We start from the raw sequence: 13,212 nt of genomic DNA on the forward strand, positions 1-13,212 counted from the left end.
TATTAATTGTCATTGCGAAGCAGAGCCTTACTGGAAATTTGAGGCATTTGAATTGAAATGGGAGATCAGAGGGTATAACGGTGATGTGAGGAATACATTCAGAGTGTGGCGCTCTGCTGTTTTTTTGTGTAGCTGCCTTCACACAGCTTTTCTGCTGCTTTATAAACGAACGCCATATAAGGTTGTCGTTTCTCCTTGCTCCGCGGTCCTGTACTGTTTTATTGTTCATTTATTACATTTGTTCTAGTTATTGTGTAGCTATTTGAGACTTACTTTACTGTTCAGGTACCCATTTCCTTTATTTAATCCACGGCTTGTACGCTATTTTTTGTTCGTTTATTACGATTATAGTTATTTATTGATTCCCTTCTTTAGCTGACTGCCTGCTCATATAAGGCGCTCCGCTGGTTTTTTGTGAAGCAGCCTTTACACAGCTTCTCTGCTGTTTTATAAACGAACGACATATAAGGCCATCATTTTTCCTTGTTTCGCCAAGGATGCTGCATTTTTATTTAATCCACGGGTTCTCCAATGTTTTTTTGTTCGCTTATTACGATTGTTATAGTTCTCTTTATATAGCACGTTGTCAGTTCAGCACTCCGTCGTAATATGACGAAGCTGCGCGAGCTCACTCTTGAGAATACAACGTATAGTTGTCCAGAAGAAAAGCAATCTTGCCTCAAATCAATGGAAACCTTTTGTAGGGTCTGTCCCTGAGACTTATTACTTGTCATCGCGAAGCAGAGACTTACTGGAAATTGGAGGCATTTGAATTGAAATGGGAGATCAGAGGGTATAACGTGGATGCGAGGAATACATTGAGTGTGGAGAAACTCTAGAGACAGCGTGTGTATTAACTTGTGGATTTTTCTGTAAGTATTTGGTGGCAGCGTGACGAAGTTGCTTCCGCAAGACCGCGTTAGCTGTGGAGCTCAGCTCGGAGCGTATTCTTTTCCTACCTTGTCAATTGTGTAATGCGTTTTTTGTACAGGTTTGATGCATGGAAGTGATCACTCGTACTGCGTTCAAAAAAGTCAGTTCACGTGAGCTGCTCTCTTGTGTAATGTTGCGATGTCCACGGCTTTATTTAATGTTAGCTAAGACCCGGCACTTAAAAGTTTCTCGCTACAGCAATTTTAACTCTGTTACAAAGTGATCCAAATTCTCGCTTATACCTCGTGTCTTCTCATTAAACTTGTACCTCGCGAATAAAGTATTCGTCGATGGCATGACAAACGTTAGCGTGTCTATAAACTTAATTTAAACTTACGGTTTACACCATGCTTTGTTTCTGCAGTAGCTGCACTTATGAATAAGCTTGTATGCGGTTTTTCTTCAGCGCTCTTTGGAGCGTTTTTCTTCAGCGCTCTTTGGAGCTCTTCCTTGTTTTCTACATACTGCATTCACAGTCAGTTCACGTTGATTACGTGGGAGGTGTGATAATGTAACACGTAACTCCGCCCCCCCCACGGCCATCGAGCTGAAGTCCATTACAATATATGGAGAAAAATAGGTTCCAGTTATGACCATTACACGTAGAATTTCGAAATGAAACCTGCCCAACTTTTGTAAGTAAGCTGTAAGGAATGAGCCTGCCAAATTTCAGCCTTCTACCTACACGAGAAGTTGGAGAATTAGTGATGAGTGTGTGAGTGAGTGAGTGCTTTGTCTTTTATTAGTGTACTAGCAAAATACCTGCGCTTCGCAGCGGAGAAGTAGTGTGTTAAAGAAGCAATGAAAAGAAAAGGAAACATTTTGAAAATAACGTAACCTGATTGTCAATGTAATTGTTTTGTCACTGTTGTGAGTGATGAGTGTTGTTGTCATATATATATATATATATATATATATATATATATTTACACACACACATAAACATATATATATATATACATATCTATACATATACACATATATACATACATATATATCTACATATATACACACATATACATACATACACACACATATATACACACAAATACATATATATATATATATACATACATACACACACACATATATATACATATACATACATATCTACATATATACACACACAGCTATTTCAGATCAGTGCAATACGCTGTTTGTTAAAACGGTTGACTCGCTCTTACGTGCAATAACAAATCAAATCATTCAGTTGTCTTTGCTCATATGTCATTTTAGAGCTGGACGCCTGGCATCTTTTTTTGGCCACAAGTTCGTTTCTGTTTGGTGTGAGGTTCTGTGTTGTGGAGATTCTCAGGATGGATTGCAGGTGCTCATCAGTGAGGTGACTCCTGTGTGCTGTTTTGTTAGTCTTTATCACTGAGAAGAGCTTCTCACACAGATATGTGCTACCAAACATGCACAAGGTTCGAGCCGCATGTAGACGGACTTTTTTTGTTCTTCAAAGTCACCAAAGCACCGTGCAAACTCAGTGCGCAATAACTCTAGCTTCGCAATAACTTGCCGCATCATAAGGTAGACTTGATTAACGCAGTAAGTGTTCGCAAGGCAGCTGAAGTGCTGCATTATGGGATCTGTAGTTTATTGTGTTACCAGCGCTTCATATACCCGGCTTTAATAACAATAATACAGTATATAAAATGATCTCGCGGGCCGGATATAATTACACGCTGGGCCGGATGTGGCCTCGGCCCTTGAGTTTGACACATATGGACTAAATAGAACTTGAAAAGATATATTTTTTCAAATGTGATCGCGCAATTCAGATAGAGTTGACGCAAGACTACAGCCTGCATGCCTCAATGAGTCATCCTCCCTCGCTCTTACTTTTTTACCGTTCATCTAATGAATACACTGAGTATGGCTTTACCAAAACAATCATTGATGGCGAATAAAGTATCCATTATTCGAGTATATAGATCGGGATATATATATATACATATATATATATACCCGCGTATCGCAGCGGAGAAGTAGTGTGTTAAAAAAGGTAGAAAAAGAAAAGGGAACATTTTAAAAATAACGTAACATGACTGTCAATATACAGTATTTGTTTTGTGAGTGTTACTGAGTGTTGCTGTCATCAAGGATTTGATTATCATTATTTCTTTCAATCAGGTTCGTATTTGTAGGATGTGTTGTGTTCAAGTTACATTCTGTGTTTGTCAATCGTTGTAAAGATGACAGGTTTCATTCATCGATTCGTTTCTTACTGCATCAATAAACAGCTCGTCTTCTTCTTTATCTGAGACCTGACACACTGCATGCACGGGTTTTTTTTACACTGTCTTCCTTTATCGGGACATTGACTTTTTCCACCGTGTGCTTTGTTTCCACAGTAGCTGCATTCATGAATATGCTTATCAGACGCTTCATATTTTTTGCTGCCTTTTCAATTGTGTAATTCGGTTTTTGTTCAGCTCTTTGGAACTGTTGCTTTTTATCTGTGCACTGCGTCAGTTCACGTGAGCCACTCGGTGTACTTGTATCGAAGGTTCCCAGCTGTGCTGGTGCCATCTCCTGGTGCTATGTCCATAGCTTTATTTAATGTTACCTTAGTCCTGGCACTTAAAACTTTCTCTCGCAGTTTCGCTGAGTTTGTGTCAAACACAACACTGACCATCTCATCTTCCTCTCCATAAGCACAGACAGTCCTTCACCCGTGAATATTTACCCGTGGCAGTTTGCTATTGGATTGCCGCTGACGGACGGCCTTATATGGGCAGGCACTAAATTACAAACGCCAGCGGCAGCCTGTCTATGAACTTAATTTAAAGTGTAGGTTTACATCGTGCTTTGTTTCCGAAGTAGCAGAACTCATGAATATAGTTGTATATGTCACTCGCTCGCTTCTTATTGTTTTGCTGCCTTCTCAATTATATAATGCATGTTTTCTTGAGTGCTTTTTTGAGGTCTTCCTGGTTTTCTATGTACTGCGTGATTACGTGGGAGGCGTGATGATGTCACACGAAACTCCGCCCCCACGGCGTTGAAGCTCATCTCCATTACAGTAAATGGAGAAAAACTGCTTCCAGTTATGACCATTACGCGTAGAATTTCGATATAAAACCTGCCCAACTTTTGTAAGGAAGCTGTAAGGAATGAACCTGCCAAATTTCAGCCTTCCACCCACACGGGAAGTTGGAGAATTAGTGATGAGTGAGTGAGTGAGTGAGTGAGTGAGTGAGTGAGTGAGTGAGTGAGTGAGGGCTTTGCCTTTTATTAGTATAGATGCTAGAGCTAGATGGCACCACATGCGATTTAGGTCTTACCATGGGTACATTTTGAACAATTTTTGAACAGGATAAGTGTGATTGATGAAGGACTTAAGTTGAATTATGGAATGCTTGCTGCATATAGAACAAGAGTGTGTTCTATGTATGGCTAAGTCCAACTCCTTTTTTCAGATTCCAATTGAAAAGTGCCTTTTCCACTGTTCCGTAGGTTCTATGTAAGGTACAGTATATATTGTTGAAATGCGGTTTGAGTCTTCATAAAGACCTCTTGAATTGATAAGGGTACAAGATATAGAATGTTGGGTAACTTTTTCTGATTTGCTTATAGGAAACAATTGTGTTGCTGGAAAGTTAAATTTGCAGAGTGTTTGTTCATAAGATGACATATGTTGTCTATATAATGATCTTTAATTGTCTAAATCCCTAGAATTTCCCATACATTAAAAACTGAATACTGTAGGTCTGAGAAGGTGGAAAAAGGAGATTATCATGCATGGTAACAATAGATAAGATCTTCTCTGCCTTGAAATGTATTCTGCATTGATTCCATGTTATAAGTAATTGGTTAGTATTGAATGAAGCACAAAGTAGTGCATACAAGGAAGATTTAGAACAGGATTAGTTTTCCATTACAAACAAGGCTGGTGTAAATTCATGAATTTCTCCTGATTTCCAACCTTTTGTTGTGCATATACAGTATATTTGCTGCCCAGTAGTAAAATTAAAAGCTATGTAGTGCCATGCCACCTTCTACTTTAATTCTTTGTAGAGTTTCTGTTTAAATGTGTGGTTGTTTCAAATTGCAGATGGATGATGTTGTTATTAGTCTCACATTTTAAATAATGATTAATTGATGTATATTGGGATACTCTGGAATAGGTATAGCAGCTTAGAGATGCAGAGTGGACCATCTCTTAACATCTTGTTTGAATGTATCCATAGTACCTATGTTGTTAATATTTACTTATGATGGCTATCCCCAGATATTCAAGCTGTTTTGATATTGTGAATGAGTTGCTATTCAATCTAAAGTAGTATGATTTGCTAGAGAATTCACAGTGAAGAGCACACTTTTATTCAAATTAATTTTGAATCCAGAGATCTTATGAAATTTTCTTAACACGTTTAACATGGTAGATATTATTGTAGGTCTTGATACATAAAGCACAATATCTCTATGTGGTGATATTTTCTGATCAAGTCCTTCTCTGATAAATCCCTTTATTTCTGGTTTCTTCTAAAGATGAATAGCCAGTGGCTCAATGGCTAATTCAAAAATCATTGGCGATCAGCATCCTTGTGATATGTTTCAGCCAGGGTTCCTCCCCCAGCTGGGGTTCAAATTCCTTTTTTATGTCTTTTATGTCAATGTTCGATTCTTTTGTCAAAATTAGTATTGTTTCATTTGTTATTTATTTACATTATTCTGGGTTTTTATTAGTTTTTAGTCTACTTGTGTTGTTGGTCAGTTTATGAGATTTTACTTTATTGATTAACTAGATTTTGACCTTTTGCTCAGTTTAGTGACCTTTGCATTTGTATTTTTGGGCACTTAATTGCTGCTAGATTGAGAAGCGCCTGGCTATAGACCTTATTAAGTAAATATTTTGATGACATATGCTCTGCAAAAGATAAGGGAACAAAATGTAATAACAGAGAAGGAATGATGTTTAAGTGCATTAGACATGAATGTCACTTCTACTTCAACCAAAAGGTAGGCTTTTCCAACATACTCCACTCCCAACCATAGGTCCCTGAATTATATCAGGAGCAGAGCGATCTGCCACTGGAGGTCAGCAGTCAGACTCAATTGACTAGACTTCCTGTTTCAGGCAACTCCTTCTGTGCCTTTGTTGTACTCCTTGGAGCTTTGATTGTTATAGAGCTTTATTTTTTAAAATAAATGTTTTAATTTGTAAGTTTTTTTTTTTGCTTGCCCTTTCGTGACTAGTCATGGTATGATGGATTCATGCCCGTCTAGTGAGTATTTAAAGTAATTTTGGGACTGCCTTTTTGAAGGCCTCATGCTATTTCAGTGCACAACATCTTGTCAAACCTTATTCTAATTTGAAGTAATTTGAGTTTGTGTTATTAATATGGACTGAGTCTTTTGAACAAATATAAAATAGTTTAATCCATGCAGATGTACAGTGATCCCTCGCTATATCACGCTTCGACTTTTGCGGCTTCACTCTATCGCGATTTTTTCTCTTACATCACTACACATGCGCTTTCTGAGAACTTTTATCTAAGCCCCACGATGGCTCCTAAACGCTCTGCTTTTTCTAAGCCTTCTGACAATAAAACTAAGAGCCGGAGGAAGATGCTTACTATCCAGGAGAATGTGGCAATACCCTACAAAAGCCTCCTCACGCATATGAAAAAACAGCGCCAGCAACTGCCTATCAAGATGTTCTTCAGCCGGGCACCCAGACACCCACTGCCTACTCCTAGTACTCCTTCAGTGGAAGAAGTTAACGACGCACCTGCTGAAGATACTGCACCACCTGAAGACTCTCCTCTGAGGTCGTGCCTTCATAGGTTAGTGGTTGTGTGTAAGAACTGTGTGTGTGTGTGTAATTAAATGTACAGTACAATAATCTACTATATAAAAGCGGTCGGGATTGTCCTTCCGTCCCGTGAGTGCAAAGAGTAGCGGTATTCCACTTATCACAGACTTACTACTTGCGGCTTGCGGTACGAAGCTACCCGATGTGAGTAGAATTCTGCTGCTCCCATCGTTCTCTTGCTTTTGTGCGTGATGCGCTGGAAAAATAGACAGAATTATGTCTCTGGAAATAATTAATGTTGATGGAGTACAAATGCCTCACCGCGTAGTAAATATCAGGGAAGATTATGCTTGCTTATTCTCATCTATAGCTTATTTAGTGCATGAAACTCCGTCTTTAGAGGTACAGATTCGGGCTGACATTGTACGACTTTGGACAGGCACTCGAGGGGAAAAAAAACGTAGGTTTTCGGGAGATGTTATGAATGGGCACTTTGATGTTCTCATTCCCTACACTTACATGCCTGATGTACACATGGAGCGCACACAAATTGAGGATAAAAGTCGGTCGCCTTAAAAGGCGGGTAAGCCTAGTAATAATATGATATTTGTAACGTCTAATATGTCTTATTTTCTCTTATTTTGTCTAATATATTGGGTAACACGAGTGTAATGGTGACTAAAGGGTGTTATTTCATGTCTAGAGGGCTCTAATAATGTTAAAAAACGTATTTAGAAGGTCGTAAACAGGTTTTCTATACTCTAACTGCGAAAATATTCAATTTATAAATAAAGAATCCTACTTCGCGAAAATTCATTTATCACGGTAGAGTCTCGAACGGACTAACCGTGATAAACGAGGGTTCACTGTACTGGGGCCAAAGCTGAATCTGTGGAGTGTAGTAAATACATATTCCCATTTAACTCTATCAAAGGCTTTTTCTGCACCCAAAGACGGTACAACTTCTGCTGAGTCAGACTTTGTGAGCATTTGTGTACATTAAACTGACATTAAAAATTTGAGGCTGAGTGTCTACTTTTAATAAATCTAGTTTGGCACTTCCTCAGTCCATCTAGGTAAGATTTTCACTACTATGTTCTCATCGTTATTCAATATGGAAATTGGTCTATATGATGCACAATATAAGTATGTAAGTACAATATTTTGGGGTAGAATTTTATTTTCTTTAACTTCTATAAATTTTGTTAATAATGATGGGGCCAACTTAATTGTTTTTTTTAATGAAGTTCAACTGGGTAGCCATCTGCAGCTGCAGTTTTTCCACTTGGGAATGAGACTATGGCATCCTGTATTTCTGAGAGTGTCAGTAGTTTTTCATGTTCTTCTGCACTGAGAACTATTGAGTTGAGGTATTTGTTTTTTATTGAATAACTAATTTCCTTGTGTCTCATCTTCTTTACACTGACAGGAATATAAATATGTATAGTATTCCTTAAATGTGTCAGCTATCTCTTTATGCTCCCTTACTTTATTTCTAGTTATTTTGGTAACTTCTGTTATTGCATTGGGAACTTTCTGCTTGTGGATTTGTTGAGCTAGAATTGTCTTAGCTTTTTTTCCTTGTTCATAATGACAAATTAATAATAAGTTGTTCAGTTTCTGTGGTTTTCAAGAGATTAAATTCTGACTGCAAAGCCAGTCTTTTATTATAGGGAACCCCATTAGGAGATCTTAGAAGTGGTAACCACTACTGCGTCATAGTCTCAGGTCAAATTTAATAAACAGTCAAGTTGACAGATGCTTCTCTGGCCCTCAAGAACACTTAGAAGAACACTGCACCATTTTAATCCACTTAAAACTATGATCGAGTTTAGTAAAGTTCCCAAAGATTTTCCACGAATTCGCCAAACTTGCGGTAAAGCGAACTCCACAGTGTTCTGTCATCACTATTCATCTGTCTTAGGTACCTCTAGTTGACCTGGTAAAGATGAGTCTTCTTCATACCAAAGCTTCTATTATACTATCGGTTCTGACCAGAGCTGCTATAATACTATTGGTTGGACATTCCGGTAGAATTTCAATTTTGTTCAGATTCAGTGTTACTAATTTATTTAATGATGTCTACAATTTCTGTTCAGGTAGTAGTTGCAACAAATGATTCTGATGCATTTATGTGTACTAGTTCTTCTACACTGATCTAGATAGCAGAATTAATGCATTATAAATATCCCAGAGGAGCAAGAGAAGAGAAAACAGTAGACCTTCATTTATGTCTACATTATTCCTAAAGATACGTTGAGATAAATCAAAACTGGACCAAGTATCAAGGCTGATAAGAATTCTACTTCTGTGCAGAATAAAGAAAACGAAACACTGATATATGATGACAACAAAATGAATATTTTCCTGGATTTCTACTTAGATTTTGCATGCAGATGTGCCTTTTTAGCAGCATTATGAAACTGCTGTGGAGCTTGACATATTAATGTTCTCAGCTTCACTGACAATTATACACAAGAATAACATACACTTTTTACATAACCACTGAAAAGGTGAGTCTTTTTGAAAAGGCACATTGAGCACCCCAGCCTTCCTTGTTATTGCTAAATGTTTCATAAATAATTAAAATATCTACAGTTTCCTGAGAATATGTGACAATTTATCATACAGACAAATAGTCATCTATTGATGTGTAGCTCTAGTATATATTTACTCAAACACCTTTCATTGTTTTATTGAACTATTTTATTTTACTTGATTATTGTAAATTGTATTTACTGGGGTTGATATTGTTACACTGCACTACATTGTAAAATACAGAAACAGAGTTTATTTTACTTACTACACAGTATGTTGATGTACTGGTAATGTACTGAATGTGTTTTAATCTGTGTTATTAAAAGACATTAGGACTTTAATATTATGGAAATATATCTACATGAATATTTACTGGATATTTATATACAATTACACACTGCATAATTACAATATGGTACGCACAGAATGTATAATTTGATTAAACACTTATTTTAACTACTGTGTGATTCTGAACCTTATAAGATGCTTTTTTTTTTTTAAAGTAGATTCTAATCTCACCAATAATATTTTAAGCACTGTTAAGCACTGAATTGCACTGAGTCTTAGATAGTCAAAACACTGGAATGCACCAAGTCTTACATGTCTCCACTCCACCAATGTAAAAGGACACCTGAAAGCAGACGCCAAAAACTGGGTGAAGGATTAGGGGCATTTTTGAAAAAGATAGGAGACAAAGATGTGTTGGCTATTAGTATTATGAATTATAGGCACGAAAAAGCATAACACAATGTAAAAGTGGGCTTGACTTAAAGTTAATGGACAAAGATGGCAAAATGCCATTAGGTGTTGTCCATTAGAATAAAGAGGAATGTCAAAGTATCTTATATATTGTGAAGGAAACTGAGGTGTCAGCAAGCCTAAACCTCAACGCGAAAAATGAAGCACAGTCCCATGTTCAAATACTGGAAGGTTTTATTATATTTACCTTCAAAAAAGTGATATAAACACAAACAAATACACATACACAGGTCTTTTCTCTCCACAATACTTCCTTTCTTTCTCCCTACTGCGCTACCCTCCTCCACTCAAGCGTTGCTTCCTTACCACTCAGCTCTGAATTTTATTACAGACCCAGGAGTATTTCCAGTGCCAAGGCGATTGCTCAATAGAAGTACTTCCAGATCACACTGAAGTCCATTATAATAGGGAGGTTGTCTCCCTCCAGCATCCTCTTGTGGCACTCAGTGACCCTAGCAGGGCTGCCCTGCTGGACTCCCACTGGGTGAGGATATTCAGGACTGCTGCCATCTAGCGTGCTGGGGGAAATAAAAAACTCCCTAGTGATATCTCTTCTTTTACAGAGGCTGTCCATCCATCTCTTCCTTCCGGGTCTGCTTCCTGTTTCCTTCCTGGCCGGAATGCCCGTTCAGCCCATGTGACATCTACAATATGTTGAGCTCTGTATTAAAATGTCTCCAAGCCCAGGAACAGCAGCTCACACCAGTCTAAACTGGACCCAGAAGGCTTTTGGACTCTACATGATTATCTGGCTTTGGATATTATTGGTTTGGGATTTTATTCTGCAACAGTATGTCCATTATAATATGTTTAATTAAGAATTACTGTGAAGCACAGGACATTTCTTTCTTATTTGCAAACTGGTGGATCAAAAACTAACTAACTAACTAACTAAATGAAGAAAGTGTCTCACCCTGCCATTTTTGAGTAAGGTGCTTTAGAGACCAGAGTTTGTATAACCACCCTGGCAAGTGAATACATAGCTCCATATCTTAATTACAACTTTTAATGCTTGTATTCATTATTCCTCATACTTTGCAAGGCCAGGAAAGAATTTTACACCAAAGAAAATGACACCTAGAAGGCAATGGTAGTGTTAGATCTGCATGAAGTTTAAATCCTTTCTTTTTAATTTGGACTTGACACTAGAGACTTTATTTAAAAGAATTAGAACAATTTGTTTCAGAAATTGAAGTTTTAGAAAAGTATCACCAGCTAAAACTCTTGAAGTGGTTAAAGAATGATTCCCTTGCCCCAGAGACATGTATTTTCTTCCTCTTAAAATCATTCTGTTTAAATTGAAATGAGTTTGTACCACTTGTAAATGAAGTCAACATTGTCATCACATACAAATTGCATCATTATCATAAGTTATGTACAGACATTTTAATTTGTTTGTTCAGTGGTCAGAATAGAAATATGGTGGAGTGCATGATGGATAAAAGTACACCAATTTTAACAACACTGCTTGAATAAATATTGCTAATTGGCTTGCTGTCCATGTATGTCGTTTTATGAACACACTGCTAGTAGAAGTTGTGCTTCAGCACACATAGTAACATTGTGAAAGCTATTAGAAAAGTGCATGATATTATTGTATTTTTTTAAAGAGGGAAACCAATATCATCAAAGTAAACTAATTCCAAATAAGCACACTTTTTATGCAAAACCTCCCCAATATATGCAACCATTTATGTTTTCTGTTTAGTTAATCTGAATTTTATTACTTTCCATATAAAAATAAACAAAAGTGATTAGGGAAAAAAACACTTTGCAAAGGTTTTTAGGGATTTGGCAGGGCTGCAGCTGGATGTTGCTTTTCAATTTCTATGAAGCTATAGATCATTTACAACAAGCTTTGTTTAATTTACAACTTTATTTCATTTCTATAAGAAAAAATAAAGAATATCCTAACTCTTCAGGAAATTCAATAGTCCCAGCTTAAGTTCAGAAGTGTACGGTGGACTTTAGAACTGTCAGTTCAGTTTACAGCAGCATTCCCCTCACTCAGTCAAATTCAGCCTTTTTCATCTTCAGTCTCAGCCTAATCAGTTAGAATGGACTTGGTTGTATCTGGGACAGACCTCTCATCAGACCAGAAATAGATAGATAGATAGATAGATAGATAGATAGATAGATAGATAGATAGATAGATAGATAGATAGATAGATACTTTATTAATCCCAAGGGGAAATTCACAAGTGACATTCTGCAAAGAAAAATCATCTTTTTTGTGACATAACAAAACACTCTCTGGTAGGGAAGGCACTCCTTTTTTGAAAAGCTTTGACAGCTTCTAGCTGTTTCATTTGTATTCTTTCAAACTGTTCCAAGGAGCTGCTGCCTCCCATGAGTCTAAGAGCTGTCAGGTTACGTTATGTGAGGAACCCGAATTAGCAAGGAGAACTAACCTCTGCTTTTCCTATAGTGTGCTATGTGCCATTTCCACAGGTTTTTAGTGGGGTTTTTCATTCATTTTTAGGATCTGTAGTTTTGTTCTTTGCAGTGTCATACATAGGTAACATCATACATGCAGCCATATATGCAGTCTTTTGACAACTGGTGGTTTACCTTGGTTTATAAAGACATTCACATCTTGTAGCTGCACTAATCCAGTTTTCTTCTACCATCTAAATGTGGCAAGTAAGTATCATCAGATTTACACTTTGTACCTTATCCAGTCCTTATACTGTATGTATTTTCTTTACCCAGCTGCAAACACAATCAAATCAGCAGGCACTAAATATCATTTGCCTGCACATCCAACCATTGATGGTTACAGTTTTTCTACTGTAAAAGAATACCAAAGGATGTAAGAAAACGTTGGGTACCACAGAGTGAATCTCACTTAATGGAAGGAATTTTACAATAATGAAGCCAAGGTATGATCAGGTAAGTAACATCTTGCACAGACATGCTGACTCCAGTGATTCTTTGGTCAAAATCAGGGGTCCTCAATCACAATCGTGGAGGGCCGCAGTGGATACAGGTTTTTGTTTTAACCCGGTTGCTTAATTAGAAAGCAATTCTTGCCAATAATTTTATTTCATGGCTTGTTAGTGCTTTAACTCTGCTATGTCAGGTCATTCTCATATCCTAGATTTTCTTCCCCTTTCTAAGGATATCATCTAAATGATTTTAAGGCTAAAATGGATGAGTAATTCTCAGTCCTTCACTTTTTTCTCTTTACTTTCCTTCCAAGTATTTAATTAAACCCA

The sequence above is a fragment of the Polypterus senegalus genome, chromosome 2 (genome assembly GCF_016835505.1).
Source record: "Polypterus senegalus isolate Bchr_013 chromosome 2, ASM1683550v1, whole genome shotgun sequence".
In the NCBI taxonomy this organism is placed as follows: domain Eukaryota; kingdom Metazoa; phylum Chordata; class Cladistia; order Polypteriformes; family Polypteridae; genus Polypterus; species Polypterus senegalus.